The sequence below is a fragment of the Macrobrachium nipponense genome, chromosome 47, assembly GCF_015104395.2.
Source record: "Macrobrachium nipponense isolate FS-2020 chromosome 47, ASM1510439v2, whole genome shotgun sequence".
Lineage (NCBI taxonomy): Eukaryota > Metazoa > Arthropoda > Malacostraca > Decapoda > Palaemonidae > Macrobrachium > Macrobrachium nipponense.
In genome coordinates, this window is record NC_087222.1 from 16,031,361 (window position 1) to 16,050,740 (window position 19,380).

General features: G+C 40.4%; 1 long non-coding RNA gene across 1 annotated transcript in view; it reads left to right on the plus strand.

Moving 5' to 3' along the window:
* Positions 1-17,651, plus strand: part of LOC135204731 (uncharacterized) — a 442,014-nt gene extending 424,363 nt beyond the window's left edge. The window contains exon 3 of the long non-coding RNA XR_010312317.1: positions 12,288-17,651. This is a non-coding gene — a long non-coding RNA (uncharacterized LOC135204731). The remainder of the gene's footprint in view (positions 1-12,287) is intronic.
* Positions 17,652-19,380: the final 1,729 nt, after the last annotated feature.

Below are 19,380 nucleotides of genomic sequence, written 5' to 3' on the forward strand. Positions count from 1 at the left end.
GAATGGGGGGAAGGCGTACGGGTTTAGTCTTTCCCAATCCATGAGAAAGACGTCCACTGCAACTGCTTCCTGGTCTGTAACTGGCGAGCAATAAACAGGTAACCTCTTTGTCCTCTGCGTCGCAAAGAGGTCTATTGTCGGTTCTCCCCAAAGTTCCCAAAGCATGCTGCATACCTCGTGATGCAGGGTCCACTCCGTTGTGAGAACCTCTCTTCCTCTGCTGAGGAGATCCGCCCTGACGTTCCTCTCACCTTCTATGAAGCGAGTTAGTAGAGTGATGTTCCTCTCTTTCGCCCACAATAAGAGATCCTTTGCTGCCTCGTAAAGGGAGTCCGAACGAGTGCCTCCCTGTTTCTTGATGTAGGCCAACGCCGTGGGGTTGTCCGCATTGACCTGAACTATCTTGTTCTTGACTTCCTCCTGGAAGTGCAAAAGGGCTAGATGAATGGCCGCCAGCTCCTTCACATTGATATGCCATTCTTTTTGATGATCTTGCCATAGACCAGAGATCTCGTCCTTTCCTGGTGTTGCACCCCATCCCACGTCCGATGCGTCTGAATGCAACACTAGGTCGGGGTTCTTCTGTTGAAGTTTGAGGCCCTCTTGAAGTTTTTTGGGATCGTCCCACCAACTCAAATGATTCTTGATTCCCCGAGGAATCGGAATCCATGTCTTGAGGTCTTGATCTCTCGTCCAGTAACTTGCTAGATGATACTGAAGTGGACGAAGATGCAGTCTTCCCAGGGAGACGAATTGCTCGATCCAGGAAAGGGTCCCCAGCAGGCTCATCCATTCCCTCGCCGAGCAGGTCTATCTCCCTAGGAAGAGCTTCACCTTTCTTAAGCGCTCTAGAATGCGATTCAGGGCTGGAAAAGCCCGAAAAACCACTGACTGAATCCTCATCCCCAGGTAGATGATGTCTTGTGAAGGAATGAGCTGTGATTTGGCTAGGTTTACTAAAAGCCCCAACTGTTGTATTAACGTCATAGTTACTTGTAGGTCCTCCAGACACTTTACTTGCGACTTGGCTCTGATTATCCAGTCGTCCAGGTACATCGATATCTGTACCCCTTCCAGATGTAACCAAGGGGACACGTTCAACACTACTCGAGTGAAAACGTAAGGAGCCGTGTTTAGTCCAAAACAAAGTGCTCTGAACTGATACGTTTTTGACTGATGAACAATTCTCAGATATTTCCTGTAATCCGAGTGGATTGAACATGGAAATAAGCGTCCTGCAGGTCTATCGACACCATCCAGTCTCCTTGTCTGGTGCCTGCTAGGACTGACGCTGCTGTCTCCATAGCAAACTTGACTTTGCTTACGAATTTGTTCAGTGGACTTACGTCCAGCACGGGTCTCCAACCCCCCGAGTTCTTTGGTACCAGAAATAGCCTGTTGTAAAATCCCTCCAAAGAGGTGTCCTCTAAAATTTCTATTGCCGCTTTTGACAGCATCTGTTGCTTTGCTTCCTGAATAAGTGGCAGTCAACTCTAACGGCTCTGACAAAAGAGGGGGCTTCCTTAGGAAGGGGATCTTGTATCCTTCCTTCAGAACATCGATTGTCCACTCGTCCGCTCCCCTTAGTTTCCACTCTCGCCAGTAGTGGGATAGCCTGGCTCCCACTCGTGTCTGGAGGTTGACGAAATCATTTTCTGGTTTTAGGTTGCAGCTTAGGGGTTTTCCTAGGTTGTCCTCCTGCAGCCGTCCTCTGGGTTCCTCTCGCAAGAGCTTTCCCACAAAAGGGCTGATGCATGGGAGGAGTCTCCTTCTCCTTTCTGGCTAAAAAGTTAGCCGGAAGAACCTTCCTTGCAGTCCTGGTGATTAAGTCTTGCATCGCTTGTTGCACAAGAGCAGCTGACAAGTCCTTTACCAGCTCTGAAGGGAATAGCTGTTTAGTTAACGGAGCATATAAAAGCTCTGACTTCTGTGCCAGAGTCACTCCTGACGAAAGGAAGGAACAAAACATAGCCCTCTTCTTAAGAATGCCAGCTGCAAAAAGGGCCGTTAGCTCGACAGTACCGTCCCTTACTGCTTTATCGAGACAGGCAATAAGATGCATCTGTGTCTCGTTCTTGCTGTCCGACACATCAGCGAGAGCTCTGAGAGTCCAATCCATTAAGCTGAAGACTTCAATGGTCCTGAAAATGCCTTTCAGCAAGTGGTCTATTTCTGAACTGGACCACATAACTTTAGCCTTGGACATGGCAGTCCTACGCGATGCGTCTACAAGCCTGGAGAAGTCCCCTTGGGAGGAGGCAGGAACTCCCAAGCCGAGAGCTTCCCCAGTCTCGTACCACACACTCGATCGAGACGCCAATCTCGTAGGGGGGAAGGAAAAAGTAGTCCTACCCTGTTCCTTCTTCTTGAAAATCCAATCATTCAAAGTAGAAAAAGCTTTCTTGGCCGATCTGGCCAAAACCGTCTTCCTGAAGGAGGAAGACTTCTGAGGTCTACCCTTCAAAAATTGCGAGGGTGGACTTCGAGGAACTGCTTGCTGGAAGTCTGACGGATACAAGTCTGCCAAGACCACAAGTAACCTCTTGAGATCCGCTTCATGCAGATTTTCTTGCGTCTCGTCGTCTGAGATCTCTTCCAGCGGATTGGCATTATCTGAAGTCGAACGTCCTGACTGCATCCAGCAGCCTGCGACGGAGCATCACGCTCCTTGACTACTTCCATCACGCGTCCAGCTTGCTGCGAGGGAGCGTCTACCATTGCTGCAGCTTGCAGCAAGTCCGCGTCTCGCTGACAGTAAGCGTCTCTCAGTACTGATTCCGATCGTATCCTCTTGACTGGTCTGTTAACGTCCTTGGGTTCTCTCTTGTGCGTCTCTTCTCTTAGTCCTTGCGACTTGAAGACGTCAAACAGGGTAAGTATATTTAAAACTTATTTTAAAATTTAAATACCATTTTTATGCCAACAACGTTTATTTTGCTGTTCTTTTTTTTCTAAATGTTAGTATTTTATGGTGGAATAGTCAGAATAAGAATCCCAGCCCTCTAAATACGAAAAAATGTGAGTTATTTAACAAAAAAACAAAAAAATCTTTACTTTTTTATATTTTCGTTTGTAACCCAAAAACTATGAAAGTCAGGCAAATTAATTATTTTTTTATGAGAAAGCCAATAAAATTCTCTAAATATCGACATATAAATCAATGGAAAATGAATAAGTCCAGCTGGTGAAAAAATTGATAGAAAAGAGGGTAAGAAACAGAGCGCAGTACAGGGATTTGAGCATGTGCAGTACAGACACTACTTTGCTGGCGTATTGATACCCGAGATACACGGTCCAAGGTATGATCTAGCCTATGGAAATCGCTACTTTTCGGAAAATAAAAATAAAAAAATGCCCCTCCCACACGCACGAAAAATTTCGGTAAATTTTACGTCCTGAAACTGCAATGGGTGCATTCTTCCTCTTCTATGGAAATATCTCTTCTTATGAGAAGCTTCGAGAGGTCTTGCCCACACAGAGAACTCAGGCCCCCTGAGTTGCATGTGACTCTTGCCTTAAGGAGCTTGAACCCTAAAAGCCTCTTTGAGAGTCGTCAGACAGGGATCTGATCCTTAAGACCATCTTTTTGCTAGCCCTGGTATTGACGAAGTGAGTAAATGAGCTTCATGGTCTCTCTTACAATGTTAAACACTCGAGGGGATGGGAATCTCTTATGCTCAATTTCGTCCCAGATTTTGTAGTGAAGACTCAGAATCCTTCGGTCCCTGACGATAGATTCGAGTCCTTTACGATCCCCTCCCTAGAGGACTTTTGTGGTAATGACCCAGACGAGATGCTACTTTGTCCCATTAGAGTGCTACGGTGCTATCTGAAGAGAACTTAGCATCTCCGGCCTAAGTGTCGACTCCTCTTCGTTAGCACCAGGTTGACCAAGAAAGATGTGTCCAAAAACACTATCTCTTTTTGGCTTTGTGAGGTGATCAGGAAAGCGTACTCCTCCGAAGGTAGGTTCAACACTGGTACCTTTCGTCTGAGAACCCATGCAAGAACCTGTTGGTTCCACAGGTACTGAAAGGAGGGGTTTCATCCAACCAGACCACATTCACCTCTTTCTACCTTCAGGATATTGCTCATAGGTCCTTGGATACCTTTTCCTTGTGACCCATGGTGGCTGCTCAACAAGTTGTGTAGCTTACCCAGCTCCTCTAACTGGACAAAGTTGCATCTTGCCTTGTTTAACCATATGAATGGGTGTGAATGAGAGTGTGACTGGCTTCTCTTTGGACAGGAAGCTGCGGTCGTCACATGCTGGAGAGGGTGGTTGATGCAAGTAAGCTATATTACTAAGCTCCATTCTTTCCCTTTCATTAGGGTATAGAAGCAAATATCCATCTCTTCCCTAACAAACAAGGGGGGAAGAGGACATTGGCATAAGTCAAACCCGATACTTGTATATTTGTCTTCTTGCTTCCGACTGTAAGTTCTTGTTTGCTATTCATAAGAGGCTACACTTGTCTCCCTCTTATGAATTGGTCCAGATCAATTGGACAGAGGCAAGATTCCCCCCCCCCCCCCTCACTTGGTCTTATGACCTGTTTGGGAATCTTGGTTGGGCGAACACCAGTCTGTTCACAGGACTATCAGATTCCTCCTACCAATCAGTGAGTCTTCCTTATGTAAAGGACCGATGGTTTGTATTATGTGTATGAACAAATCACAAATTTTAAAAGTAAATTGTAATTTTCCTAGCTATACAAACCTGAGGTCCTTTCACATTTATGTCCTCCTCATGCCACCCCTTAATCTGTTCCTGGGCCTAAAGCAAAGTGGAATGTTTACATCTGGTCGGGCGGGACTCCCACCTAGGGAACAAGCAGTTACTGCTTAACTACCTTGTTATTCTCTTACAACCTATTTCTAGCATACTCAGGAAGTAATTCCTTATGTAAAGGACCTCAGGTTTGTATGGTTAGGAAAAATACAATTTACTTTTAAAATTTGTGATATTTAAACTTCTCCTGTTTTATAATGGAGCCTCTTCTTTTTTGTATTACTTTTCTGCCTCAATCTTCCATACTGCTCACCAAAACCTCTGTTTTTTACATGGAACTTACCCAGTAGTTATATAACTAAGAGCTTCCTACCTATGGTAGCCTACCAGTTGAAAATCTACGGTAGCACTAGTGTTGGTTAAGGTGTATCTGGAATGCCCCGCCCACTACCGGGGCTTATATATGGAACAACCTGGCAGAGAGCTTCAATTCGTATTCTACCGGCTCCCGGTGAACATCGGTGGATTTAGGCAGCCTTCTTCAGTGTATTGTGTTGATGAGTTCAGAGTTCTTGGTGAATTCTCTGTTTTATTTTGTGATAGCACATTCTTTCAAATATGTTTGATTCTAGGAGAACTAGTGTTTGGATTTGTGCAGATGATTTTAAGACCAGGTTATCTAAATCTTGTTTCAATCCACATACCAGATGTAGTAAATGTACAGGTCAAGAGTGCAAGAAAGAAATCACTTGTGCTGAATGTTGTGAATGGGACGGCAAGCAATGGTAAATTTTTAGGTCCCATCAGGACAAGATGGATATGAACAGAAAGAGGACAGCAGCTGCTCAGGCAGAAATTAAATCTAGTTTAGATGATGTTCAGGCTGCTGAATTAGTAGAAGATAGCATGATTGTTTTGCCTGTAATTCCTGTTGCTTCTTCAATCCTTTCTCCTCCTGCTTCTGTGCCATTAACTTCTATTCCAGGTTTGCTTGCTCCCGATCCCAATACCATTGCAGCCTCGAATCAGAATTTGATAAGGAGTTTGAATTTTTAGCAAGTTTGATGATGGAGCTTAGTGCTTCTGTTAAAGCCTTAATGGAAAAAGGCAGTCAATTTAGCGTTAGTGCAGTGCACAGTGATTGTGTAGAGGAGGTGGCTGTCTGGCCCACCGGCTCCTAGACGAACATCACCGTCCCACTCCCCCACACCGGGGAGAAGACATACCAGAGGTCTAAGGCCGGGCGCACATTGAGACGCAGGCGACACAGGCAACGCAGCACAGAACAGGGCAGAATACTGCATTTCACTATTTTAAATGGAAGCACGCACATTGTCAAGCAGGACAGCATGCGCAGGGGCAGACCTGCTCCGGCCTGCGTCACGCAGTGTTTGAAACGCAGTTTTCTGCGCACATGCGGCACAGGAAGTAACTTGCTCAGTAATCCACATGATATCATCCTCTGACTGACAAGGAGAGCGTACGGACATTTGGTGATAATAGTAGTTCGGTTGAAGAAGGGAACACACAACTCAGCACTGCTTCACGTTAAAATCCCGGACTCGACGATGAATTAGATGATGGCAGTGAGAGTATTGTTGACCCTACAGCTCATGCAAGAGTAGTAAAGAAAAATCAGAATGATTGTTACTGCTGTGCTCAAGGAATCAATCTTAATCAATCATAAAGAGAGAGTTAAACAGAGAGCATTTGACAGGAAAAAAATTGAGGTAAAATTTGGACAGGAAGCAAGAGATCCCCTTTATAATTTTTTCATGACCATTTACACAACGACGGCAAAAATGCCACCAGCCTTACAGCACAAGATAAAAAGGGATGAATTTCGCATAGTTTCAGACGCTGAAGAAACCTTGCTCTGCTTGTCTCCTTATCCCCAAAGCCATTCCTCCCACTCATCCTATGGTCCTACTTGTCGTGCATATACACCTACTGATGCATCTACAACTGACATAACACAGTCTGTCCCTGTGCTTTCAGAACAGTATCAGGACACATCCCCTGATTTTCCAACAAATTATTATATGATGTGAAAGTCATAATTATGTCTGATGATTTTGTTAATTTCTGATGAGTCTCTCGGAAAGACCTGAGTGCTTATCAACACTGTTTTCCCTGTTATTTTTCCTTTTCATGATTATCATTATAATGACATTATGGAGGCCGTATTGCAGGTCAAAAGAAAAGGGAATTGTTCATCAGTGGATTCTTTCCTCCATTCCTATAATGCAGAAAGACAGACATGAAGGAAAATAAAACTGACATTAAAAACAGCCAGTTTTTCTCTACCCCAAATGGTTTTTGGGCATCGCAACCTTCAGATGATATGTCACTTTGCATCATGATATGCACCTCATCAAATTGTTCTTAGCTTAATCTGAAATAATTCTTGAATCTTGCATCACTGAACTCAGATGTTAAACCAAATGCACTTGGCCATGTACTCACTCGTCTACACAGTGATCTCGTTCCCCTACAAATGCACATTGTAAGAATACCCACTGTAATATTGTGGAATAAAGGTATTATTATTATTATTATTATTATTATTATTATTATTATTATTATTATTAGTTATTTTATTAATTAATTATTATTATATTAATTTATTATTATTATTATTTAATAATTATATGATTATAATATTATTAATTATTATTATTATTATTATTATTTTATTATTGTAATAATAATAATAATAATAATAAGAATAATAATAATAATAATAATAATAATAATAATAATATGTTTTATTAAAAGTGATTGCTGCCTCAGCTGCATTAATTTTATACAGGTTCTTCTCTATTTTTCTAATTATTGCTTTCTCATTGTTGCTTAAACTGGTGAGCAACGCACCGAAGGTTGACATATCTCAATTAGGTCAAACGATTGGATTTTATTGGTAAAAAATTTCAGTTGGGGTTGTCAAATTTTTGGGTATATCCTGTAGAATTTATTGAAGATAGAATTGATGTTAAATTCTATTTCTTTTCTATTCTTTCCATTCTTTCCAGACATTTCGTCTGAATAAACCTCAGACATCCTCTTGGGCGGAGGTGGCTGAAGGACTGAAGTGAGAGGGTGAGTCCAGCTGCTTATATTGCGGTGGCGCAGCGGGGGCCGTCGTGCCACTGCCTTTTCATTGGCTAGTGGGTGGGGAGCTTCTTTTTCATTGGCTGCCTGGCTGTGGGCTCAAGCCAGCTCCCGATCGCATGTTCAGCAGGCGCGCCGATCTTCTCAGTTGCATATCATCACGCCAGGCTTCATTTTGATTGGGTAAAGGCCGCGTGACGTCACTGCTGGTATTATTCATCGTATTAATGTCGTCTTCGGTGGTATTTATTCTTGAATTGGGGCATTTTCGGGCAGCGATATGGTGAAGTTTGCCGTTACTGGAGTGTGTCTTCGCATGCAGGTCGGGAGCAAAAAGGCCCTCCATGAACACAACACAGGAGTAGCTTCACCTTCGTTCTGTTCAGTGGAGAATGAAGGATCTCAAGGTGGTGGGGTGCACTCCATGGTGTTTATATCAACAATGCAGTAATACCTCAATCTTATGCTGTTCGAGTTGTGCGAATTCTTAATAGCACAAACTTTTCATTGGAACATAACTATTTATCATACAAGAATATCTCAAAGATGTGCAAAAACAAATGCAACATTTTCAAACTCTTGAAAAAAACTTGCAAAAGTGTTTCTTTAATTCCATATGTAATTTATAAGTTTTCAAGCTTTTATGTTTAAATTAAATTACATTGAATTATGAAAATAATAATTCTCTCTCTCTCTCTCTCTCTCTCTCTCTCTCTCTCTCTCTCTCTCTCTCTCTCATCCCTCAAGTCTCTCTTCGCAAGATCGTCTCTAAACGTCTGGGCGTCTCGCTCTCTCTCTCTCTCTCTCCTCTCTCTCTCTCTCGTCATCGTCTCTCTCCTCTCTCTCTCTCTCTCTCTCTCTCTCTCTCTCTCTCTCTCTCTCTCTCTCTCCGTTGTATGTCTGTAATCTTCTTACACTTATATAGTTTTACCAATCATTTACTTTTTTTTAAGGGTAATGTATTAAGCTAACTTTTAAATTAAATTACAGTAACTTAAATTTTATTCAAAAGTTAGCTTAAGACTTATGGAGCATGGTTAAAGTCATATTTTGTGTTTAAACTCTAGAGGTAAGCATCTATGAGCATTTTTAGAGACTGTGCCAAACTTACGGGAAAATCCCCCTTGCGTGAGGTGGTCGACAACCCTAACCTGCCAATACTGTACAACTGTACAGTATTGTCATAGGTCAACAAGCAGAGGAATTGGTTTCCTTTCAGCTCCACATGTTGACAATGCAAGTTCATGAGTGGGCAGTAGCATGATCAGTAGAGCTGTCAGCCAGGTATATCCCAGGGAACCAGAACATAGTGGCAGACAAGCTCAGTCGCCAGGGTCAGGAGATAGGGACAATGTGGTCCCTACACCCAAGACATTACAGAAAGATTGTTCAATATTTTGGGGTTTACTACCCATAGACCTCTTTGCAACCTTGCACAACAGCTCCTGGCATTCTGTTCTGTTGTGCCAAACCCATGGACAGCAATAGAAGATACTTTCCAACACCCATGGGACAATCTCCAAGGCCTATGCTTTTCTTCCATTTTGTTTGATTCATTGGGTGATCAGCAGGGTCATGATCACCCCAAATCTCAGATGACCCTTGTTGCTACCAAGTGACCACTTGCTGAGTGGTATTCAGACCTGCTAGCTCTACTTTCCTAGGTGCCAGCTGCTCATAGAGAGGTATCACCAGGCTGTGAGAGAACTGTCACTTCACGCCTGAAGACTATCCACCATTTCTTGCGAGTGAGAAGTATTTTCTCATCACACAGCGACCGAGACGTCTTAATACCTTTGTAAATCTTCAGCAGCTGTGTACCAGAGGAAATGGGTCATCTTCTGTTGTTGGTGTCATTGATGGGTTATCTGTCAGGTCGGATCTCCTCCTCAGCATGTCGCAGACTTTCTTGTCTTTCTTCGCCAAGAGAAGTTTCTCTCCATGTCAGCGTTCAGGGGCTACAGAGCTGCCCTTGGACTAATCCTTTGTTTGAAAGGTGTCCACCTCTCTTCCTTGTGGAGATCTCCAGGAATTCAGTCCCCCTGAGTGGGATGTGACTCTTGTCTTACAGAGCTTGACTTGTGCCCCCTATCCTTTATGAGGGTTGTCAGACAGGGATCTGACCTTCAAGACTGTGTTCTTGCTTACCCTGGCATTGGCATCTAAGAGAGTTGGTGAACTTCATGGACTTTCCTTCAGTGTTAAACACTTGAAGGGATGAAGATCTGCCGCGCTCTAGTTTGTCCCAGAATTCATAGTGAAGACTCAGAATCCATCAGTTCCTGACACCAGATTCAAGTTCTTTTCGATCCCCTTCCTAGAGGACTTTGCTGGTAGTGATCAAGACAATATACTACTGTGTCCAGTTTGAGTGTTGTGCTTTCTAAAGAGGTTTCGACATCTCCGTCTTGAGTGTCGATGACTCTTTGTTAGTGCTGGCTCAACTAAGGAAGAGGTGTCTAAGAACAAGATTATTTTCTGGCTTAGTGAAAAAATCAAGAGAGTCCACTCTACTTCAGACGAGGTAGTTAGGAGTACTTTCTGAGTAAGAGCTTACAAGGTTAGGGGCATTGGTCTGTCACTTGCATTCTGGAAGAACCTGTCGGTTCCACAAGTACTAAGGGTGGGAGTGTGTTCAGGAAAAACTACATTCACATCCTTCTACCTTCGGGATGTTGCCCATGGGTCCATGGACACTTTTCCTTGGGTCCTCTGGTGGCTGGTCAACAAGTTGTGTACCTCACCTGGCTTCCCTAGAGAGACAGATAGCATCTGGCCCAAGTTGTTCAGTCACAAAGAGAGAGTGTGAGTGAGTGACTGGCCTCCTTCTCTTCCCTTTATTTTTTTATACCCTTCCTCGCCTGTAGGGCAGAGGGAAGGTTGGTGTGTGATACAGGTGAGCTATATAATTGAGTACTGTACCCTGTCTATAATCTAGAAGTCTGTAGGTTAATAGGTGCATGGCCATTCCCTCTCTCTAGCAAAGGGAGAGAGGAGCTGACAATTAAATAAAAGCCATTGGTTTTATTATTTTTTATTGTCTCTGACACGAGGGGTTCATGCAAACCCTTTTTGAATCGATGATGCTATACATGCCCAATAATTGAACATGCCATAAGCTCAACAGGTCAGAAGCACAGGAAGGAGGCCCAGGTGAATTGAGGTACCAGTCAATTCAGAGATTTACTGAGAATCCTTCCATCAAGAAGTAAGTTTCCATACATGAAGACTGAAGGTTTCATTTGTTTAGGAACAAACTACATAAATTGGCCAACTCAAGCCACCCCTCTTTCTGTTACCTGAGCCAAAAGGTTAAAGTGAAGCATAAGGATAGGGGTGGGCAGGACTCCCACCCTACCATTGATAGTCAACCACTTTATCTAAAATTAAACGGCTGTTTTCCCAGCTTGTGCTGCAATTATATCCTTCAGGTTTGTATTGTAGGAAAAATACAAATTACTTAAAAAAAATTGTAGTCATTCCACCTTTGCGGCATTGAAAACCAAAAGGGCTTTTTACTGATTCATTTTTATTTATGTATGTATACATTCATGTAAATTTTGGTAGGGCTGGAGTTAAATGTGATCATATTGCCAGGTCGTAAGCCATGCATATGCAGATACACTAATCTAGGAAATGCTATAATATGAAATTTTCATAGGTATGCAAACATAAACCTTATATCATTTCTCCCATTACAGCCACCCCTCTTTGTTCATTACCTTACTCACTCTTTTTAACAACTAGTTAACCCATTTCCAACATGTACTGAAAGATACTCCTTCATAAAAAACTCTGGTTCGTATAACTGAAAAAAATGTCATATTTAAAGAAATGTAGCAGCACATGCCTTCCAAGACTGTCATCAGTGTTGCTGGTCATAATAGCTACTCATGTATTGTATCAACAATAACAATCAGTGAAACTAATTTGTAAACTTTCATCTCTCTTCAAATTACCACTCAATTCACCCTTACTATTTTTTATTATTATCTACCCCATCTGTGGATAATATGGTGTTATGTATAGCTGGATCACATATAATTAAGCATTTGCTGTGTACTGTACCCTTCCTGCTGTTACCCCACAAAACTCTTATGCTGGTCTCTTGCATTTTCTATTCTTGGCCTTTGATTTGTTAATAAGATATGTTCATAAGTAATTTATATTGTAATGTAAAGCTAAGAAGGTTTACAGATGTGAGGCGGTGGACGTCAATATTAACTGTTAATCTATTGTTGTATTATTGCCTGAGGAATATTTTGATGCTGTGTCTGGGCAACGTTTGGTAGGATTGTTTTCATGTTTGGATAGAACTATCAAATGCATGCTTTGTTAATTGGTCTGAGACCTTTATGGGAACCTGAATTGAATTTGATTTATTATTTTGCTGCTTCAGTTCTGGCATTATTTTTCCTAACTGTGTTGCAATCTTTGATTTCAGATTCTCCCTCAGAAGAACCTTCCTTCCTTCGTCAGTTTTGATTAGCATCAGGATTTTGGGAAATGCATGTTGTTTATTCGTACTACATGGAATATTACCAATAGCAACTCTTAAAGTGTATGCGACAACAGTGAATTATTGTATGCGTATTTAACAAATTTAAACAACAAGTAAAATTTGTGTTGAATATTAGATTCATACATCAGCAGTGAAATCTGTTTGTATCCTTCAAGATTTTGTACTTAACTTTTTAACAGATTTATTCAGTAATTATTTGTAAACAATTGTGTGTTAAGAGTTGTGAATTGAACACATTGTCATTACAGAGCAGGACAGGAAAAAAGGCTAAAATGAATCCAGGACATTCTTTAGAATTTCCTTTGAAAAGTGAAACTGAAGGTGCATTATCACTACCTTCCATAAATCAAGAAAACAGCAACTTGGCTGCCTTTAGTGGAACCAGTGATGAAGACTTTTTGTCTCTGGATCCATTGATGGACATCAAAATAGAACCAGAGGAATTCTGTGAGTCTAATGAAGATGATGACTATTCATATGAAATGAATTCAACAGTGAATGAAAAACATCCACAAACTTGCAAAAAGGAAGTAAAACAAGAAAGAAGAAATAGTCACAATGGAGAGAAGCCTTTCAGATCAACTGACTGTGAGAAAGCATTTTACAAGAAAATTAATCTTACAAGTGATATGACAAATCCTACCAGAGAGAAATTTATATGCAATGACTGTGGGAAAGCATTTTCATCGAAACATAATCTTATAGTTCATATGAGAATCCATACCGGAGAGAAGCCATTCATTTGCAAGGAATGTGGGAAAGGATTTTCCCAGATATCAGCTCTTAAAGCTCATATGAAAATCCATTCTGAAGAGAAGCCATTCATGTGCAAGGAATGTGAGAAAGCATTTTCCCAGAAACATCATCTTACAAGTCATTTGAGATTGCATACAGGAGAGAAGCCATTTATGTGTAAGGAATGTTGGAAAGCATTTCCGAGGAAAGATATTCTTACAAGTCATATGAGAATCCATACAGGAGAGAAGCCATTCATGTGCAAGGAATGTGGGGAAGCATTTTCCCACAAACTAAGTCTTACACGTCACATGAGATTGCACAGTGGAGAGAAGCCATTCATGTGCAAAGAATGTGATAAAGCATTTTCCCAGAAAGGAAATCTTACACGTCATATGAGGTTGCATACTAGAGAGGAAAAAGAAACAACATGATAAAATAAACCAGTTAAAGCAGAGATCTCTCAAATGATATGACAGATCAAAATCACTCAAAATCTGCTCAAAAAAATATGGAAAATACAGAAAAAATACAGAATAGGGGATGAACAAATGAGTGGAAAAATGGCAGAACACCAAGCCAATATAAAGGCCCTAGCTTCACAAATAGGAAAGAAACAACAGAATAAAAGTAAAACAGATAAATAGGCAGTTTGGTGAAATTCCAATGATTGTATAGGAAGATGAGCAAGGAAGTACTAGAGAGATTTTGGAAGCCACTGTTTGAAGACCTTAGACAAAACCAAGAAAATTCATGGATTGACCCTATTAGTCAGAACAGCTAGAAATAGCAAATGCCACCAATAAGGTTCACCATAGAAAAAGTAACAAAGAAAATGAAAATATAATAACTTCAAAATAACAGTAATAGAAATGATCCCAAATTTCTAACAAAAAAAGATCACTGCACTACACCACATTTATGCGCAAGCCTTTTCTAGAATAGTAAGAGGAGAAGAAGAATCACCAGAGTGGCTCACAACAAGAAATATGTACCAACCTTCTCCCTAAAAGCTCCGAGACTGAGCTCCCTAACACATATAGACGCATCTGCTGCCTTCCAACAACCTACAAATGGCTCACAGGAGTCATAGCAGACGAGATCTGTGAACACCTAGATCAAGGCAAATATATGGATATAGAACAAAAGGGATGCACAAGAAACAAATTAGGCACTAAAGATCAACTGCTAATAAACAAAACAATATTAGAAGATTGTAAGAAAAGACAAAGGAATCTTAATATGGCTTTGATAGATTGCGCGAAGGCATTTGATACTGTGCTGTGCACCTGGATATTCAAATGTATGGAATTAGACAACATCAATGGGGAAATAAGATCTTTCTTGGCAGCACGAATGAGTAAGTGGAAGACCACTCTCTGTCTAACACACACAGAGGGCCAGATAGTAATTCCAGACATAAAGATCCAAAGAGGAATATTTCAGGGTGACAGCCTTTCACGAGTTCTATTCTGCTTGACTATAGATCCGCTTAGGAAAATCTTGAACAACATTAACACTGGCTATGACTTAAGCAAAAGCAGAAGCAGAAAAGAGAATAAAAGAGTGAATCACCCACCTGCTCTTCATGGATGACCTGCAGTTGTTTGCAGACTCAGAAGAAAAATTGGAAGAACAAGTTAGGACAGTCCACCAATTCTCAAATGACACCTGCATGGAATTTGGTTTGGACAAGTGTGCCAAGAGTACAATAAAGAAAAGGAAGAGAGTAACATCAGAAGGCTTAAAGGTAGAGGAAGTCATGTAAGTTGAAGACCCGGCAGAGGAGTCTGCATGTAAGTACTTGGAAATAGAAGTAAACACTTGTATAGAACACAAGAAAGTGAGAGAAAAGATAAAGAAAGAATATATCAGCCACTTAAAGAATTAACACCAAAGAACAGGATCACTGCCATAAACCAACTGGCGATACCATTGGTGACATGGTTTTGGCATTGTAGACTGGCCATAAGGTGAGTTAGACAGGATGGATATTAAAACCAGGAAGAATCTCACCCTACATACAGTCACATACAGACACCAGTGTATGGACAGAATATATCTCCCTCGCAGAGAAGGTGGATTAGGCCTGACTGAGATCAACCAGGCCTACAGAGCACCAATAGTAAGTAAGTAAGCTCTGAGGACGAAAACATCAAAAAGGTTGCTCAACACCATAATGAAGCCCTGAGCCAACTAACATCAATAACAAAACTGGCCAAGAACACTTTGCAGGAGATCTGATAAAAGACACAGAGGTCACTGACCAGACTCCAACAGCAACAATAGCCATGAAAACTAGGCAGAAGTACAGTCACAGAGAGGAGAGTCTTAAAATGGAAAGATGGAAGGACAGGAAGATTTCAAGAAGAATTTAAAAAGTTACATAGGCAAAGAAGAGTCATTTAGATGGACAAGAAATGGAGATCTAGGTTGTGATGGAGAAAGACTGTTAATAGGAGCACAAGACTGAGGCATCCTGACAAACGGCTTCAAGAAAATGTCAGGCAAATCAGCAAATGACCTGTGTAGGTTTTGTCATGCAGCGGTTGAGAGTGTTAGTCATGTGATATCAGCCTGCAAGACCCTGCTTGCAGATTGTCATTATTGGAAAATATGTAAAGAATATAGAATTGAAGTGAAAGGAAAAGTGTTGGAGCATGAACCAGATCCAGTCGCCTGCAATAGGACTGTTGCCATCTTTTATGACAAGGAAATTCCAACCGGAAGATATATAGAAGGAGGTGCTATGATCTGGAACAAGGAGGAATAAACAGCGAAGATTATAGATGTGGCAGTAACCAGTGACTTTGGCCTCAATAGAGCTGAAAGGCATAAAATAACAAAATACCAACTGAAGAATGACCTGAAAAGCACATGGAACTGAAGGAAATAGAAAAAAATACCTTTGGTGGTAGGAGCAACAGGGCTTATAAAGAAAAATCTGAGAAAATATCTCCAGGGTATACAAAGTTGCCCAGTATAAATGAGGTGCAGATTGCTGCCTTCAAAGCAATGGTAAACACCTTGAAACGAGCCCTTGGATATAAGGCTAGTGGAATATAGAGGCGCAACCATAGACCCCAGGCTGGGGCCCATTGCACCCCTGATATAAATTGAAAATTAAGAATAACATAAGCCAGAGAATAACCATACAGTTACTCTATATGTCAAAGAAGTTTTTCTCAACCAAGTCCTGTCAAAAGACAAGAGAATTCACACTAGACAGAAACTGTTTACTTGATCTCTGTCCAAGTAGTTTTTATTACATGATTTTATTTAACTTGACTCCTGCGTCTGTTTTGAATGAAGGTGTCTCAAAATGTATGTGAAAACTCATGCTAGAAAGAAGTCATATCCTGTATCTGCACTTGGTTTCCAAGAGTTCTTTTTCATTAGGTTTTTTCATTAGGTTAATCTTAGAGTAAATGTGTTAACTCAGAAGAAAGTTGTCATTCTTCCACACGATGTTGAAACAGTTTTCCTCTTGTAGATTCATAACATATGTGAGCACACGTGGAGCATAGATATTGTTCTTTTACACTGCATGTTGTACTTTTGTCTTCTATTCTGCAAATCACAGTCATTGGTTCTGAATGCCAGACTGTTTTTCAGGTGTCAAAATGCACAAGCAAAGTCACTCATCAGGGAGGATGTTCAGTTGCACTGACAGATTTGTTAATGTTTTGCACCCCAAAGTAAGTTACACTTGATGTGGAGATAATTATTGTGAACTTGTCTGCAAAATCTATAGAAAAAAAAGCAATAGCAACCTAAGGGACAATAAAAAGGAAAACCATATTTATATTTTTATGATCCAATTCATGACCATCATCATTGCTGTTACTCAAAGAAGAGAAGGAGAATCTGGAGGAGGGTCTCACTGAAAATGCAGATGAAGGCTCTTCATTTGCAGAGTCTTTATTAGAAGGCAAGGCAGAGCCAAAGTATTTTGGCCAGAGTGAATTTGATGCAAAATGGTTGTGTAACCTTTATGCAAAGATAAAATAAATGACTTTGTTTTTTTTCTTATAATTGTTCTCAATAACACTGTACAGTGCTAGGTTAAGAAACTTTCCTTTACCTTCTCCACTTTTCTTGTTCCGGTGTATTTTTTGTATGATTTCCAAATAAAGAATTATTATTGTCTTTGGCTAACTTGGTTTTCTTCCTTTTGTTATTCAGCATTGTCCTTATATGCACTTGTATATGAAGTTATAAGTTTGAATATTTCCATGAAATGTTATTCTTAGTGGAAATAGAAAGATTGATATCTTCATTATACTTCAGTGAAATTTAGGTGGTTTCATTTTTATTAATTTTTATTATATGTTCTTGGCTTTAATCTTCTACAAAGAAGGCATTATGATTTATACAAATGCTACAGCATTTGTATAAATCATAATGCCTTGTATTAGCTCACTAAACGCAGTGGACTGTGTATTTTGTTTTAGGTTAACCAGTCTGAAGTGTTGAAACTGGACTTGTTTTTGTAAAAGACTAAAGTAATGTATTATTCTGCTTAGATTAAACTTTTGATTTTATTTTATTTCAATCTATAAATGTTTAAAATATTGGTAAATAATAAAAATAGTTTATTTATAAATAGAAACTTTCATTTGACCCCATTAAAACTTGAATAATATTGTATGCTGCCAAAAGGGATTAAATGCACCCTGATGTGGTTTGAATGCACTGAGTTTCTGGTCCCAGTGCACCTCTTCCCAATTGAAGTGCGTCTTTCCTTGTGGTCCCAGTGCACTAACTTCATTCACATAACAGCTGCCCTTTGGGGAACTGTACCTATAAAGGACTATGTTCACTTTGCAGGATTATTTTCTTTGATAAAGCAGATCAGTTTAAAAAGTCTGAATGAAAACAATATTATAAAACCATCAAACACATCTTGCTATGAGGGAGAAGTTTAAAACTTGACTACCGTCTTAATTCAAACTGCAAGACTAACTCTTTCTGTAGCTGGCAGTTAACCTCTAAAACTAACTACTCCTTGGGACCTGTGGTGGCTGCTCAGCAACTTGTGTAGCTCGCCCGGCTCCTATTTATCTTTATAGAAGTAACTGCCCCTTTCTTTGGCAAGGGGAGGTCCCTGGCAATAAGACAAACCCACTGCTTATATTTGCCTTACTGTCTTTCAACTTTCAGATTCATCCCAGCATGATTTTGTGTTGGGTTACGTCTCTTCCCTCATTTGAAAAAGCGCAGAAGTCTGGCAGCTGATCACGCAGTCACTGTATTACTCCGATCAATTCATCAGAGGAAGACTTCTTTTACATGAAGATCTCTTGAAGAGTGAGTTTATCTTGATGCTTGGTTTCTGCATAATGAAGTGTGGGGAAAAATATTTAAACTATTATCTTGACACTTGAGTTGAGGGGGAAGTTATCAATACCTAGTCCAAGTACCTACTATTATCCCAAATAACTGAAGGTATGGTTGACGGCATATTGACAGCAGACTCAATATGCAGTAATAAGCTACAAATAATTCTAGACCACTGGAGACCTGATCCAAATGTCAATATGAAACCAAGTTGTATCTTGTTCGAGATTTTAAGGTCTTGAGGTTATTACTCTTATAACATTTAATGCTATTTATTATCCCTTGCCTTATGAATGAACATTGTAGGTGGTAAATATAATCTCTAGTGGATGTTGATATGCTAATTTATGGAATAACTAAATGTTGAGACTTTAGTTTCACTGTCCCAACCTTCATTTAACCATTAGTTGGTCTCTGTGAACAAAGCTGTGTGGAAATTTAAGTGTTGGAATAAGGTATCTATTACAGTCGAATGGAACAGAGGGCCTAACTAAAGTAGGCAATTTGTAGAGAAATTTTTCCGTTGGGTTTTAATATCGTTTGTGCAATTTGTGACTAAAGTCCTCTTAAGATGACTACAAACTAACTGACATACTCATGATGGTTCTGCGGCAACAAAATCGTTGCTAACCTTCATTAAAACCCACACAATGGACAAAAGTACTGTTTCTCCCATCGCTTGTTGGTTCCTGGACTTCCTGTAGTCTTCCCTCAGACTATGGCATACTTGTTTGTGCACTGGGTCAGGAATACCCTCTCTCTCTCTCTCTCTCTCTCTCTCGTTATGATAATAGTTTCCATATTTGAAAGTTAAAGAGTGTTACTACATGAAGAAACTTATGCTTCTAGAATCTACACAAATTATTAAGGAACAATTCTACAGTAATTAAGAGCTTTATATGGCCCGTTTTAAGGTTAACCGAATAAAGCGAAATGAGCG